The following is a 15,720-nucleotide window of genomic DNA, read 5'->3' as shown; positions in this document are numbered from 1 at the left end:
AAAAATACAATCTACACTAAGAAAAATTTGTAAGCCATGTCAAATCTTGAAACCTCTTTAAGAGTAAGAATAATGATCAAGATAAACTGTAAATATCAGGAGGTTCTAGGGGTGGTTTTTTGTCTTGTCTTGCTTCTTAGAAATCCATGCTAACTCTCCTTCTTTAACAGGCAAGGAATAATTATAACCTCCTAGTTGGTCTCTCTGCTTCTGCCCTAACCCCTCCTACCCCCTGTTCTCAGCCTGAGTCACTCCCTTAAAAAATGAAGTCATATGATAGTTCAATTTTTAGTATTTTCAGGAATCTCCATACTGTTTTCCATAGTAGCTGCACCAATTTACACTCCCACCAACAGGGTACAAGGGCTCCCTTTCCTCCATACCCTCTTCAACACTTGTTATTTGTTGTCTTTTTGATAATGGCCATTCTGACAGGTGTGAGGTGATATCTTATTGTGCTTTTGATTTGCATTTCATTGATGAGTGTTACTGAACATCTTTTCATGTGTCTGTTGGCCATCTGTATGTCTTCTTTGGAAAAATGTGTATTCAGGTCCTCTGTACATTTTTAAAAAACCGGTTGATTTTTTAAAAAACATTGAGCTATATGAGTTCTTTGTATATTTTGGATTTTAACCCCTTATCAATAGAATTAAAATTAAAAATTAAATTAAAAAAATTGAACTACCATACTAACTGGCAATTCCACTTCTGGGTATTTTTCTGAAAATTCAAAACACTAATTCGAAAAGATCTATGCACACCCCCCCCCCCATGTTCACTGCAGCATTATTTACAGTAGCCAAGATACGGAAGCAACCTGAATGTCCACTGACAGATGAATTGATAAAGATGTGGGGTGTGTGTATATATTACACATATAATGTGTGTATCACATACAAATATATAAATAAAATGGAATATTACTCAGCCATAAAAAATATGAAATCTTGCCATTTGAGGCAACATGGACAGACCTAGAGGGTACTATGCTAAGTGAAATAAGTCAGAGAGACAAATATGTGGAATCTAAAAGACCAAATAAATGAACAAACATAACAAAACAAAAACAGACTCACAGATACAGAGAATAAACAGGTGGTAGGTGGGGTGTAGGGCGCGGCTGGATAGCCATTGCGCATGCACTAAGTATGCCGCTAGGGCGTATGCACCTAATATGCTAATCAGGTTTTGAAGCAGTGGCCTATCCAAAGTCCGGCTTGCGAAATGCGATAACCATACGGACGAATCAGGGACTTACACGAGTCCTTAAGCCCTTATATAAGCAGACAGGCTCGAGCGTACGGGGTCTTCCTTCCATCCGCCCAAAACCAAGCTGTACTCCAATAAAGTGTGATGCGAGAAGAATCTAGCGTGTGGTGATTCGTCATTCTGCTGGTCAGAAGCGGCTCGCCGCGAGTGGTGCCGGAACCCGGGAATCTGCGCGCCCCGCATGGAGGACCGATTCAGAACTTGACACACGGAGTGAACCGCCGTTAAGTAGTCCAGTTTAGGTATGTTTTTTGCTGCAATAGAGCCCGAGATTTTTATTTTCGCTTTCGTTCTCTTCGTAGCTGTCGCACTTTTTGTCTGCGTGTGGCTACGGTGCCATCAGCCCGACCGAGTGTGTCTCCCCTGGCCATTAGATAGGTCAGAGATCTTCCCGCTTTAGCAAGTTGCTCATATATGAGAGTGAACTATGGGGAATAGTTCATCCGCGGAACCAACCGTTGGATTCCATGAGCCCATCCAAGCCCTTCTGAACGATCGAGGACTTAAGATTGCACATAAAACTATTAGTAAAAAAAAAAAAAAAAAAAAAAAAAAAAAAAAAACTATTAGTAAACTGTTGCAGGATATTGATGGTGCCGCCCCATGGTTTGCGGTGTCTGGAAGCCTGACTGTTCCATCTTGGGAAAAACTGGGGAAGGACTTGGCTGATCGTCACAAAATGGGGGAGCTCTCTCGAGGCACGTTTCCGTTATGGAGAATGATACGTTCGTGCTTAAGAGAAGGGAAATGCGAAGATATTGTACAGATGGGCCGTAAAGCTCTTAGCATACATCAAGATAGTGCGTCAGAAAGTGAAAATATAGGGACTACGGTAGATAGGCCTAAGAATCCTAGGAAAAAGAGAGAAAAACAAATAGAAAAATCGGATGCAACGCCAGGATTGTATCCACTTTTAGATGAATTTAAAGCGCTTTATTTGTCTCAGGATGAGTTGAATCCCAAGGAGGAGGCGGATCTGGAAGAAGCAGCTGCCGAATATGAAAGAGGACGATATGGCAGTTCCCCATGTGCTCGTCCGCCATTTTGTGCCTCTGCGGGTGCTCGTCCGCCATTTTGTGCTTCTGCTAAATCAAAAGCTTTAACATGTACTCAGACCTCCGCTTTTATTGCTAGCGCCCCCCCTGGCGCTGCGATTCGGGAACCGCCAAAGTGTACATTCATACCCAGAGAAGTCTGGTCTCAGGATCAAGATCCGATTTGGGTCCCGACAAGGTTAACAAGAGTCGTGGAAGATAATCCCAAGAACGATGTGGAGCGCTCAAGGAGTGACACTGGGCTGGATACTGTTGATGAGCTTCCCCCTGCTCAAGGCGGAGATCAAGACGTTTTGGGGAATTAGCCGAACCTGGCCAGTCCCCATCCCCGTTCATTCTCAAAGTACCGTTCTCCCAGTATTGTATTCCACTAGCTGTGAGATGAATACGGCTTGTGCTAGGCCACTAAGCACAGATTGGATGCTCTGAATAAGAGCAAGCAGATTGGAGAATTCCTAAAGGGAAATTGGTCCCGCGAGGCGGAGAAGATGATATTTAAGCAGAAGTTGAATATCCTGCAGCTGAATGCAACCAGAGTGGATCCAGTGACTCTTGGAGAATTTACCGCATGGCTAGCTAGAGCATTTTCCTTTTTTAAGGAATGGGTGGGTGTGGGACTGTTCGCAGCCTGCTGTTTGTTTGGGATAGTGTTGTGTCTCTGGTTGGTCTGTCGTATTCGCATTCGAACCCGGCGAGATAGGATAATGCTCACTCAGGCGCTTGTGGCCATCAGTGAAGGCGAGTCCCCCGCAGCCTGGCTCTCCACCCTAAAAAACATATGATCGCCCTTGCACAGAGGGGCCTTGCCGCCATTGCACCTCTATAGGGGATCGGCCCTAGGGGCTGCCTCTGCACGGAGAGGTCTCGTTACCATTGCACCTCCATGAGGAGCCCATGCCACGTGAAGACAGCCCTTGCACCCTGCAGTTCGATTGCGAGCATTGCACGCAGGAGGGTGTCTGCGAATGCAAGCGGAAACTACTGGTACACCGTGTACATACCCCGGTATGAGCACTGGTACAGGTCAATGTCCGCTGCAATGGTCGAAAAGAAAAAAGGGGGAGATGTAGGGCGCGGCTGGATAGCCATTGCGCATGCACTAAGTATGCCGCTAGGGCGTATGCACCTAATATGCTAATCAGGTTTTGAAGCAGTGGCCTATCCAAAGTCCGGCTTGCGAAATGCGATAACCATACGGACGAATCAGGGACTTACACGAGTCCTTAAGCCCTTATATAAGCAGACAAGCTCGAGCGTACGGGGTCTTCCTTCCATCCGCCCGAAACCAAGCTGTACTCCAATAAAGTGTGATGCGAGAAGAATCTAGCGTGTGGTGATTCGTCATTCTGCTGGTCAGAAGCGGCTCGCCGCGGTGGGGGGGATGAGCACAATAGGTAAGGGAGATAAAGAAGTACAGACTCCCAGTTACAAAATAAATGAGTCATAGGGATGAAATGTACAGCATGAGGAATATAATCAATAATGTTGTAATAATTTTGTATGGTGACAGATGGTAACTATTTCATAATGTACAGAAATACTGAATCACTATGTTGTGCACCTGTAACTAACATAGTGTTGTAAGGTCAATTATGTTTAAAAAAAAAAAAAAAGTAAAGCCAAATCATGAAACTCTTCTGCTCAAATCCTTCCAATGGCTTCCCATCTCACCCTAGTAAAAGCCAAAGTTCTTACAATAATCCTCAATGTACTAAGTAACCTAACTGCTGCCCCCTTAAACCTCCAATTTTATCTATTTTCCACTCCAGCCACACAGGTCTCCTGGCTCTTTCCTCAAACATACTAAGTTGGTTCACCTCATTTCCCCTCAGGTCTCTGCTCAAACTTTATCTCACTGAAGACTTCCCTGACCACCTGATATAAAATAACATCCTTCCTCTATTCTCTCTACACATTGCCTAACCCGCTAACCCTCTTTTCTTGCTTTATTCTTCTCCATAGCACTAATAAACATTCAACATTATTTACTAGTTTGCCTATTAGCGACTGAAATGAAAACTCCATTAGGACAGGGTCTTTGCTTTCATCACTGCTATAACCCCAACACCCAAAATATTGGGTTGGCAAAAAAGTTCCTTCGGTTTTTAAGTTTAAAAAAAAGAGGCACATTTTCCATTTTCACCAAGAACTTTATTGAATAACGTATTCACTGTTTTGTTCCACTACCTTCTGCCATTTTTCAGGCAACTTCATTAATTCCATCTTCTCAAAACTTTTTATATTTTTGAGCAAGAACTGTTCCAAGTGCCTTTTACAGTCTTGCAGAGAATTGAAATTTTTTCCATTAAGAGAATTTTGTAAAGACCGAAATAAATGGAAATCCAAAGGTGCCATGTCTGGTGAATATGGCTGATGAATCAGAACTTCCCAGCCAAGCTGTAACAGTTTTTGCCTGGTCATCAACGAAACATGCAGTCTTGTGTTATCGTCATGGAAGATTATGCGTTTTCTGTTGACTAATCCCAGACGCTTTTCCTCCAGTGTTGCTTTCAGTTGGTCAACTGGAAGAAGTTCTTGTTGGAATTAATCGTTTTGTTTCCTGGAAGGAGCTCATAACAGAGGACTTCCTTCCAATCCCACCATGTACACAACATCACCTTCTTTGAATGAAGACCGGCCTTTGGTGTGGTTGTTGGTGGTGTATTTCGCTTGCCCCACGATCTCTTCTGTTCCACTTTATTGTACAGTATCCACTTTTCATTGCCCATCACAATTTGTTTTAAAAGCAGAATGTTTTCATTACATTTAAGTAGAGAATCCACGTGGAAATACGGTCAAGAAGGTTTTTTTCGCTTAACTTGTGTGGAACCCAAACATCAAAGTGATTAACATAACCAAGCTGGTGCAAATGATTTTCAATGCCTGATTTGGATATTTTGAGTATGTCGGCTACCTCCCTCGTGGTATAACGTTGATTGTTCTCAATTAATGTCCCTATTTGATGGCTATCAACTTCAACTGGTCTACCTGACCGTGAAGCATTGTCCAGTGAGAAATCTCCAGCATGAAACATCACAAACCACTTTTGACACATTCAATCAGTCACAGCACCTTCTCCATACACTGCACAAATCTTTTTTTGCGTTTCAGTTGCGTTTTTACCTTTCTTGAAATAATAAAGCATAATGTGCTGAAAATGTTGCCTTTTTTATTCCATCTTCAATATTAAAATGGCTACACAAAAATTCACCAGTTTTTATAAGCTTTTTCTTTAAATGCACGCTGACATGACAGCTGTCAAAATACAATCGAACAAAATTGTTTCAAATGAAGTTGAAGACAACTAAGCGCTACTAGAGCCGTCTAACGGAGAACACCGAACGAACTTTTTGGGCAACCCAATAGTATCTGGCACATTGTAGATACTCATAAATAATTACAATCTATGTTCAGTTTCAGAAGAGAAATCACCTTTAAGTTACAACTCAATCACCTCTCAAGCAAATACGTACTGAGTACCTAACCTGATTGCCAGACATCCTGATAAGAATTGGGAAATAAAAAAATGAAGGATTGGGCTTCCCTGGTGGTGCAGTGGTTGAGAGTCCACCTGCCGATGCAGGGGACACGGGTTCGTGCCCCGGTCCGGGAAGATCCCACATGCCACGGAGCGGCTGGGCCCGCGAGCCATGGCTGCTGAGCCTGTGCTCTGCAATGGGAGAGGCCACAACGGTGAGAGGCCCACGTACCACCAAAAAAAAAAAAAAAAATGAAGGATCAAGCTAGTAGGTCAGCCCTTTCTAGAAAACTGAATACCTGGAGACTTCTATCAATTTTAAGCATTGTATGAGAGTTTTCAATATAAAGCAGAGATCTAACTGGGCCACTATTCAATGGATTTAATTACTGAAGCCCAAATTAAGAACGTTCTACACCATACGTCATAGAGGGAGCAATACAGATAATTTTAACCTCTCAATAATTATATAAAAATAAACTGGATTCTTTTTAAAAAACAACATATACAAAGCACAATGGGATAAAGATTAAACGTGATATAAAAATTAGCTTTGAGTGAAACAGTAGTTCAATGAATTTTTAAAAACCAGTTAAAATTCCATGCTTCCCGCCTTTTCAAGGGTGGCGGCAAGAGCGCCATGGAGGCCTTGGGCACACATCAAGAGTACAAAGTGGTGGGGCGCTGCCCGCCAAACGGCCCACACTGCCCCTCTGTCGCATGCAAATCTTTGCACCTAATCATGCTGCAAGTCCCGCTTCTGGTACTTTGTGTCTCAGCTTAAGAAGATGAAGAAGTCTTCAGGGAAACTGTCTGCTGTGGACAGGTGTTCAAGAAATCTCCCAAGGCTGAAGAACTTCTGCATCTGGCTGCACTATGACTCCCGCAGAGGCCCCCACAACATGTACCGGCAGTACCGGGACCTGACTGCAGCCGGCACCATCACCCAGTGCTACCGAGACATGGGCACACGGCGCCTTGCCCGGGCCCACTGGATCCAGATCATGGAGGTAGAGGAGATCGCAGCCATCAAGTGCCGCCGAGCAGCCACCAAGCAGTTCCACGACTCCAAGAGCAAGTTCCCACTGCCCCACCGGGTCCTCTGTCACCAGCACAAGCCACACTTCACCACCAAGAGGCCCAACGCCTTCTTTTAAATACAGGCCCTCCCCATCCCCATGTCTGCCCAAATAAAACTCACTGGGAAGACCAGAAGAAGAAAAAAAAAGTTCCATGCTTCCCTCAAAAAATTAAACATAGTCACCATATGCCCTAGCAGTCCCATTTCTAGGTATATATACTCAAAAGAACTGGAAATACATATGTTCACACAAAAACTCGTATATAAATGTTCACAGCTGCATTATTCATGACAGTGAAAAGGCAGAAACAATCCAAATGTCCAACAATAAATGGATAAGTAAAATGTGATACAGCCATACAATGGAATATTACTCAGCCATAAAAAGAAATGAAATACTAATACATGCTACAACATGGATGAACCTTGAAAACACTATGCTAAGTGAAAGAAGCCAAATACAAAAGTCCACATATAGTATGATTCCATTTCTATGAAATGTACTAAATGATCAAATCCCTGGAGACACAAAGTAGATACTGTGGTTGCCAGGGTTTAGGGAGAGGGGAGAATAGGAAGAGACTGCTTATGAGCATGTGTTCCCTTCAGGGGTGATAGAAAATGTTCTAGAACTAGATAGTGGTGATGGTTACACAGCCTCATGTAACTACTACTGAACTGTACATTTCAAAATAGTGAATTATGGGAATTCCCTGGTGGTCCAATGGTTAGGACTCCGTGTTCTCACTGCCGAGGGCCCAGGTTCGATCCCTGGTTGGGGAACTAAAGTTCCATAAGCCATGCGGCACAGCCAAAAACAAAACAGTCTTTATTAGCAAACAACATAATTTAAAAAAATAAAAATAAAATAAAATAGTGAATTATATGATTTGTGAACTATAGCTCAATTAAAGTTACGATCATCCAAACTTAGTGATTATGGGTAATTTTTCATGAAGTGTGAAACATCAACAAACAAGAAGGTGGTTATAGATAGGCTTGCTGTCATGCATGTATTCAATCTCCCTCCTGTGGTTGGCCCATCTCCATATACCATATAATAAGGATTTTTTTTGTTAATCTGTACGTAATATTTTTAAGGTTTTAAAACACGTTTCAAATATATATATATTTTTTATGGTTTTAAAATAAGTTTCAAAATAATCTGATGGTCACTGGCTTGCTGAAGTTGTTTATTTTTTTCAAACAAAAGCCAGCCTAAGAAAATAAAAATTTATGCTGGAAAAAAAAAAAGCCTCAAAACATGGTCTTTGTTTCTAATTCCTATACCTAAATATAAGCTCCTTTGAATAAATGTACATTTATTTAATATAATAGTACCTACCGTAGTATAGCCCTTTCTAGCCCCCAAGGCCTAGATGGGTGGTAGGGTGGGAAAGAGGACTTTTACTACCCCTACATACTCCAAGCACTACAGGAGCTAAGGTCTAGGGAAGAGGAAGGAACCAAGGGCTAACAGTGACAGTTGTGTCAATCTTCAGATTCCCAACCAAGCACAAAACTTCCATCTTCCATCCCCTCCCCATACTTTCAAAGTCGGGTACAGACTTAATCTTGAGGATAAGAACAGTCAGAATTTTGCAGGGGGAAGTAACATTTTCCTTCAGTTCCTGTTACTTAAATTCCAAATTTAAAAACTGACGTTTTCCTCAAAATTAAAACAAACCAGGGGCTTCCCTGGTGGCGCAGTGGTTGAGAATCTGCCTGCCAATGCAGGGGACATGGGTTCGAGCCCTGGTCTGGGAAGATTCCCACATGCCGCGGAGCAACTAGCCCCGTGAGCCACAATTACTGAGCCTGCGCATCTGGAGCCTGTGCTCTGCAACAAGAGAGGCCGCGATAGTGAGAGCCCCGCGCACCACGATGAGGAGAGGCCCCCACTTGCCGCAACTAGAGAAAGCCCTCGCACAGAATAAGAGCCAACACAGCCATAAATAGATAAATAAATAAATATTTAAAAAAAAAAAAACCAAAAGAGATTATTCTTTACCACTCTCTACTTTGTTTACTATAAGTATGACATACTTTCTGTAAGCCTCTTTCCTAATTTTAATCTAATTTAACAAAGAAAATTAAGTTTTAAGGCAGATGAGAAAGCTGTGACAAAAATCTTATCTAAAATGGCAAATTTGTGCAGTGAAGATGGCATATGATCATAAGAAAAAATGCTTTGAGTGTATTACTAATAAGCTGTCTTACGGTTTATATCCAGATATTAATAACATGTATAGATCTTCTCCTTGGGTAGCATACTCTTATGTCTGTAATACTTAAGAAATAAAACACATTCCAAGTTTTAAAATCAATCAGCAAAAATTCCATGAAATATGTTAAATCCCAGGTAAACAAGCCAGTACTTGCACACAAGTAATAAGTTACCCAAGACTGAATGATTTTGCCTTAAGTAGTCCTATTATTTTCTTCTGTTAAAGAACTTGGTCACTGAAAATATATATATTCTAATATAATAAAAACAGAATTTTCTTTAAATTTGGAAAATAATGTTTTAGTCTTAGGGTATTATCAAACTTTCAGAGTTGAGAAAGATAACCCTGGATTGGAAGTTAGGAGGCCCAGATTCCAGTCCTGATTCTGCAAATTATGTACTTCAAGACTTTCAGCAAAGCACAGGGAGTCCCAGTTCTTCTCTTTATGAAGCCTCATGTTCTGCATATTTCTAATATTCTGAGTTAAGCTAAGTATTTTTACTTCATCTATCACACAGTATTCTTCAGTATAAAATGTCTTCAAAATGAGTACACTGATAACACCAAGTTCACTGAATTAACTTTGCATGTATGTAACTTTGCGTGTATTGTAGTCTGAGGATTAAAAACAAAAAAAAACCCTGAAGCATAAGAAGAATCAGCCCTTATTAAGGAATTACTTATTGTGAGTTTGAAAAAATAAACTAATGAACCATGAAACAACTATGTAACAGCTGTAAGAAAAAAAAAAAACACACACACACAAGCTTTGCAAATAAACCACAGGATTCAAACCCAGCTCTGTACTTTACAAATTCTGCAACTTGAGGCTAACCACATAGTCTCTCTATGTCTCAGTTTCCTCAACTGTAAAATATGGTGAATAGTAACATGCACATTCATAAAGTTGTGAGAGTAAACAATAAGGCATATATATATATATGTAGCATTTAGCGCAGTACTATATGTTTGGCACATAATGTTCAATCAATGCTATTATTACTGCACCTAAAGGTGAGGTCTGAATTTATACAACTGACTGCCAAGCATTATGCTAGGCACTAGAAGGCACAGAAGTAAAAAGGCATAAGTAAATGAACAAACATTACATAGTATAAGAGGCTTACCTCTAGGAAATGCAGCTGAGTACTGAAAGAAAGAGGAGAAAGTATTCAAGGGAAGAAAAAGAAGATTATTTCACGAAAAGATAATACCATATGTAAAGACCTAGAAATGTAAATAAGATGGTACATTAGTAGACCTTTCAGTAATTCTGCATGGGTGTACTAGGGATGGGGCTATGAGTCAGACAGGACCCAGATTATAGAAAATTATATGACAAAATCACATTTATCTTCAAGGGAATCAAAAGCCTCTAAAGAATTTTAATCAGTGTTAAATGATTAAATTTGTATTTTAAAAGAATGGTTTTTAACCAGAGGTGCTCATCAGCATCATCTGGCGGGTTTTTTCAAACTATACACTCCCAGTTCTCATTTTCAGAAGTTCTTTATTAGTTAATTCTAAGATGGGACCCTGTAAGTCACTTTGAAAAAGCTCTTAAAGCAATTCTGCCATATACCAAGAGGAGAGAATGACTCTTAGAAGGATAATCTGATAAGCACTGTGAAGAAGAGCAAGCCTAAAAGTTGGAAGGCCAAGATCCTACTGCAGAAATCCAGGTAAAAAATTATAAGGACCAAACAGTGGCAATAGTTATAGACATTTGAGAACTCTTAAAATGTGTTCATAAGAGATAAAGTGGGAAATACTCAAAGGAGGGCTAGTGAACATTACCACTTAGAGCTGGAAATTAAAAATTGGGTATCATTACCAGTTGGGTTATTTGTGAAGTCATGAAATGGATGAAATTGCCAAGAGTGTCCTCCCTGAGAAATGGGGCTGAGGGCAGAAGCGATTGAGACATGATTTTTGGAAGACACAGCAATCAGCGAAAGTCTCCACGGAATGGGGATATTAAGCCAACCCTGTGCCAAACCACAGGAAGAGGATAGGAAAGAGTTATGCATGGCCTGAGGTTGGAAAGCTTGCTATATAGAGCAGCTGAAAGAAGACTAGCATGCTTCAAGTGTACTGAGGGAAGGGGAGAGTGGCAAGAGACCCATTCACCTGTAAAGTAGTAGGCAAGGGGCAAACATGAAAAACCTATGGGGGTACAGTAAGGAGTCTGGATTCTATTCCATGCGCAATGGAAAACAACTGAAGGATTTTTAACCAAGGGAGTGACTAAATACATTTTTAAAAGGTGACTCTAGCTGCTATGTGCTACAAAACTTACCCTCAGTTCCCAAACTAAAATTAAAAGCAAAGGGAATCTTAAACTCAAATAAGCCTTTCATTGTCATAAGAGCCCTTTCATACAAGTATTACTATGTAAGTCTCCAAGTTTTACTAAAAATTGCTTTAAAAGCAAGTGTTAAGGGATATAGAGCTTAATGAACTTGGCTACCAACTGCTGAGTAATTCCACCGTGATGTCCTGTAGTTTAAAAAACAGTGAAAATAATAAAGTTGTCCATGGTAAAAGATACCTCCCTTCTCTTGAACCTGACTGCAGAATATCATGTGAGAAGAGACAACTCTGTGTTAAAAATAGTGAACCTTTCAGGAGATTAATGGCTACAGTAAAAAAAAAAAAAAAAAAAAAAAAAAAAAGGCTATAATCACAAGTGTTGACAAGGATGTGGAGAAACTAGAATCCTCATACACTGCGGGTGGGAATGTAAAATAAAATGATACTGTCACTTTAGAAAAGTCTGGCAGTTCCTCAAAATGTTAAACACCATTATCATATGACCCAACAATTCTACTCTTAGGTACGTGTGCAAGAAAAGTGAAACATGTTTTCATTTAAATACTTTTATGAAAATGTTCACAGCAGCATTATTCACAAGAGCCAAACAGTGAAAACAACCCAAATGTCCATCAACCAGTGAACAGAAAAACAAATGAGCTATATCTAAACAATGGAATATTATTCCATTATAAGAATTTATAAGTACTGATACATGCTACAACATGGATAAACCTCAAAAACGTTATGCTTAGGCAAAGAAGTCAAACACATTTTTTGATTCCATTTCTATTAAATGTCCAGGAAAGGCAAATCTATAGAGACAGAAAATGGATTAATGGTTGCCTAGGGAGAATGGGGAGTGAGGTTTCTTTCGGGGGGAATGAAAATGTTTGAAGATTAGACTGTGGTGACACTGTGGTGACATAAACATACTAAAAATTATTGAATTGTACACTTAATACAGGAGAATTTTATGGTATGTAAATTAAATCTCAATAAAGCTGTTAATTTTTAAAAAGTGCTGGAGGAGTCAAATGGCCTGGAATCACTATCTCTAATGGGACCTCAGCAACTTACAGCTTCTTTGGGCCTTCATTTTTCTTTTGTTAAAGACTACCTCACAGCACAGGTAACTTCTATATACTGCATCACCTTGGCGCTTCAGGGGCCATTAGGGGTAGGTTCTGCAGGAGATCAGAAGGCAGAAGAGAGGAGCCTGAGTATTATCTGTCCATTCCCTCCCTGTCACAACCACGGTTCCAGCCATGCTGCATCTCTACACAACTACAGTTCCTTCTGGGCTCCAATAACTGGTGCCCAGAAGTGGCCCTTCACAGGCCCAGAAGTGGCTTCACACTGCTGCTACTCACTCAGTGTCTCAATATACCTTTTTGGTTCCCTTAACTCTGTTCCCAACCGTAATACTGAGCCCTTCACCAAAGTAACTGCAAATGAATCATCTAAGAGAAATTACGTTTCACGCAGGCCCCCAACTGATAATCGTATAAAGGAGGTACAACTGGTATTTTGTACCAACAAGTTACTGTTAAATCAAGTATGATTTCTTGAGATAAGTAAATGTATTTTAATTTTATATACATCATTAATGATCTTTATTAAAAAATCCTACTTCATTTTGTGTAAACAATACATTTAAGTTTATTAAAAAGAAGGTGTTTTTGTTTTCACTAACAAGGTGAAATGAGTAGTATGGTATTTCCTGCCTAGTGGAGCAGTAGAACATATTCAAAAACCAATCTACCAGTTCCAAACATTATCCACAACAAAGAGAGAGAGATTTTGGCATTTGTAACAGATGCCCAAGAAAGACAATGCCAAAGTCAAGGCTACTCAGAGTTTCCGTCTGTTGTTCTGTCGGAAAATAAATGAAATGTGTTGGTGATGTGGCATATGCTTGGCTATATGCATGATAACAAGAGTCTCCAAGACCTGGATTGGACACAATTCCAAAGTTCCATCTCATCTTCCTTTTTTATTTCTGCCATCACCTGTATTACTGACCTTTCCATTGAACAAAGAAAACATTTCAGGTCCAATTTTTCCCAACTCCAATATTTTTCTAGAACACTTTTCTTTTAAAAGAAATACGTCTGTCAAATTATTTTGTGATTTGAACTGCTGCAGTAATGTATTAACTATCTGTAATGTCCAGACATTAACATTCATTTAAGAGGTAGACAAAAATGGTCACGTGGGCCCTGGATAATTCTCTCTCATTTCAGGCTATGAAGGGATTATCGAAAATGAATTAATACATAGCTGGTTACTTCTTATAATACACAATAGAGTCCATATTTCCATGATTCAAATGTATAGGTGCTATGAAATATTTTAGTTTAGTTTCTTCAATGCATCTTGTTGTGGCTTAGTCTTTCCCTTACCGAATTAAATTTCTTCCTTGTTTGAGAAACTAGTAGAGCTGAATTTTTAGTCATCACAATTTTCTTCACTAATATTAACATGGCCTAGGATTTCTGGCATTAAGTAAGGAAGTCTTTCTAAAGATATACACTTATCACAATAATTCACACTTGTGAATAGTTTTGTAGACAAACATTTATACATCTTTGGTTTAATATAAGAACTTAATAAATAACATTTTAGAGGAAGGAAAAAGATTTTCAGGAGAATCAAAATCCAAAGCTTAATATTCATTTTGATACTCATTGTACTTTTTCTTCTTTCCCTATAAATTTTTTTAAATTAATTTTTATTGGAGTATGGTTGCTTTACAATGTTGTGTTAGATTTACAATGTTGTATTAGCCTCCACTGCACAACAAAATGAATCAGCCATACACATATAGATATCCCCTCCCTTTTATGTTACCACAGTGTACTAGGTGAGTTCCCTGTGCTATACAGCATGTTCCCCATCAGTTGTCCATTTTATACATAGTATCAATAATGTGTATGTGTCAATTCCAGTCTCCCAATTCCTCCCACCCCACCCTTTTCCTCCTTGGTATCCATACATTTGTTCTCTACATCTGTGTCTCTATTTCTGCTTTGCAACTAAGATCATCTATACCATTTTTCTAGATTCCACATAATATGCGTTAGTATATGATATTTGCTTTTCTCTTTCTGACTTACTTCACTCTGTATGACATTCTCTAGGTCCAACCACGTCTCTACAAATGACCTAATTTCATTCCTTTTTATGGCTGAGTAATATTCCATTATATATCCCCTATAAACTTTAAAAAAATTTTTTTTGTTGGAGTATAGTTGATTTACAATGCTGTTAGTTTCAGGTGTTCCCTATAAATTTTAATAAAAATTAATCAGAAATTTTCCAGATGCTCAAAAGGCTTTCCTAAGGAAATTTCCAGAAATCCATAAGCCCATTAACCAAAGACTTATAATAAAACCACTAGTATTTTATACAATTGTAATTGTATTATTTATACTATTTTAAGATTGACTTCAGGGACTTCCCTGGTGGCACAGTGGTTAAGAATCCGCCTGCCAACGCAGGGAACACAGGTTTGAACCCTGGTCCAGGAAGATCCCACATGCCGCTGAGCAACTAAGCCCGTGCGCCACAACTACTGAGCCTGTGCTCTAGAGCCGGTGCTCTGCAACAAGAGAAGCCACTGCAATGAGAAGCCTGTACACTGTAAAGAGCAGCTCCCGCTCGCCCCAACTAGAGAAAGCCCGCGCCCAGCAACAAAAACCCAACACAGGCAAAAAATAAAGAAAGAAATTTATTTTTAAAAATTATATATATATATTTTAAAAAAAGATTGACTTCAGATACCAAAGCAGGTAGAATATTTATAGATTGCCTTAAAATATCCTACATGTTGGGGCTTCCCTGGTGGCACAGTGGTTGAGAGTCCCCCTGCTGATGCAGGGGACACGGATTCGTGCCCCGTTCCGGGAAGATCCCACATGCTGCAGAGCGGCTAGGCCCGTGAGCCATGGCCACTGAGCCTGCGCGTCCGGAGCCTGTACTCTGCAACGGGAGAGGCCACAACAGTGAGAGGCCCGCGTACCGCAAAAAAAAATTTTAAAGCCTTTATCTTTCAGAGACATACTATGGTTGAAAGAGGCACATACATGGCATGAAATTTGCTTTGAAATAAAACAGAGCAAATATAAAATAGGGAGACAAAGCTGGTAGGAACATATATGAAACAAGACTGACCATGTGCTGAAACTGTCAAAGCTGGCTAATGGATACATAGGGATTCATTACACCAGTCTCTCTAAAATGTGTTTGCTTTGAAATTTTCCATAATAAAAATGTTGCTGTTGTTTGTAG

The 15,720-nt window shown here is 39.9% G+C and overlaps 1 protein-coding gene and 1 pseudogene across 4 annotated transcripts in view; one reads left to right on the top strand and one right to left on the bottom strand.

Annotated features, from left to right (window-relative positions):
* QSER1 (glutamine and serine rich 1) overlaps nucleotides 1–15,720 on the bottom strand; it is a 79,100-nt gene that overhangs the window by 50,938 nt on the left and 12,442 nt on the right. The window lies entirely within an intron of this gene.
* LOC136127326 (large ribosomal subunit protein eL20 pseudogene) lies at nucleotides 6,446–6,962 on the top strand (annotated as a pseudogene).

This window comes from Phocoena phocoena, chromosome 8, assembly GCF_963924675.1.
Source record: "Phocoena phocoena chromosome 8, mPhoPho1.1, whole genome shotgun sequence".
NCBI lineage: Eukaryota > Metazoa > Chordata > Mammalia > Artiodactyla > Phocoenidae > Phocoena > Phocoena phocoena.
The sequence above is the reverse complement of the archived record's forward strand: the minus strand, read 5'-3'. Positions and strand labels throughout refer to the sequence as shown.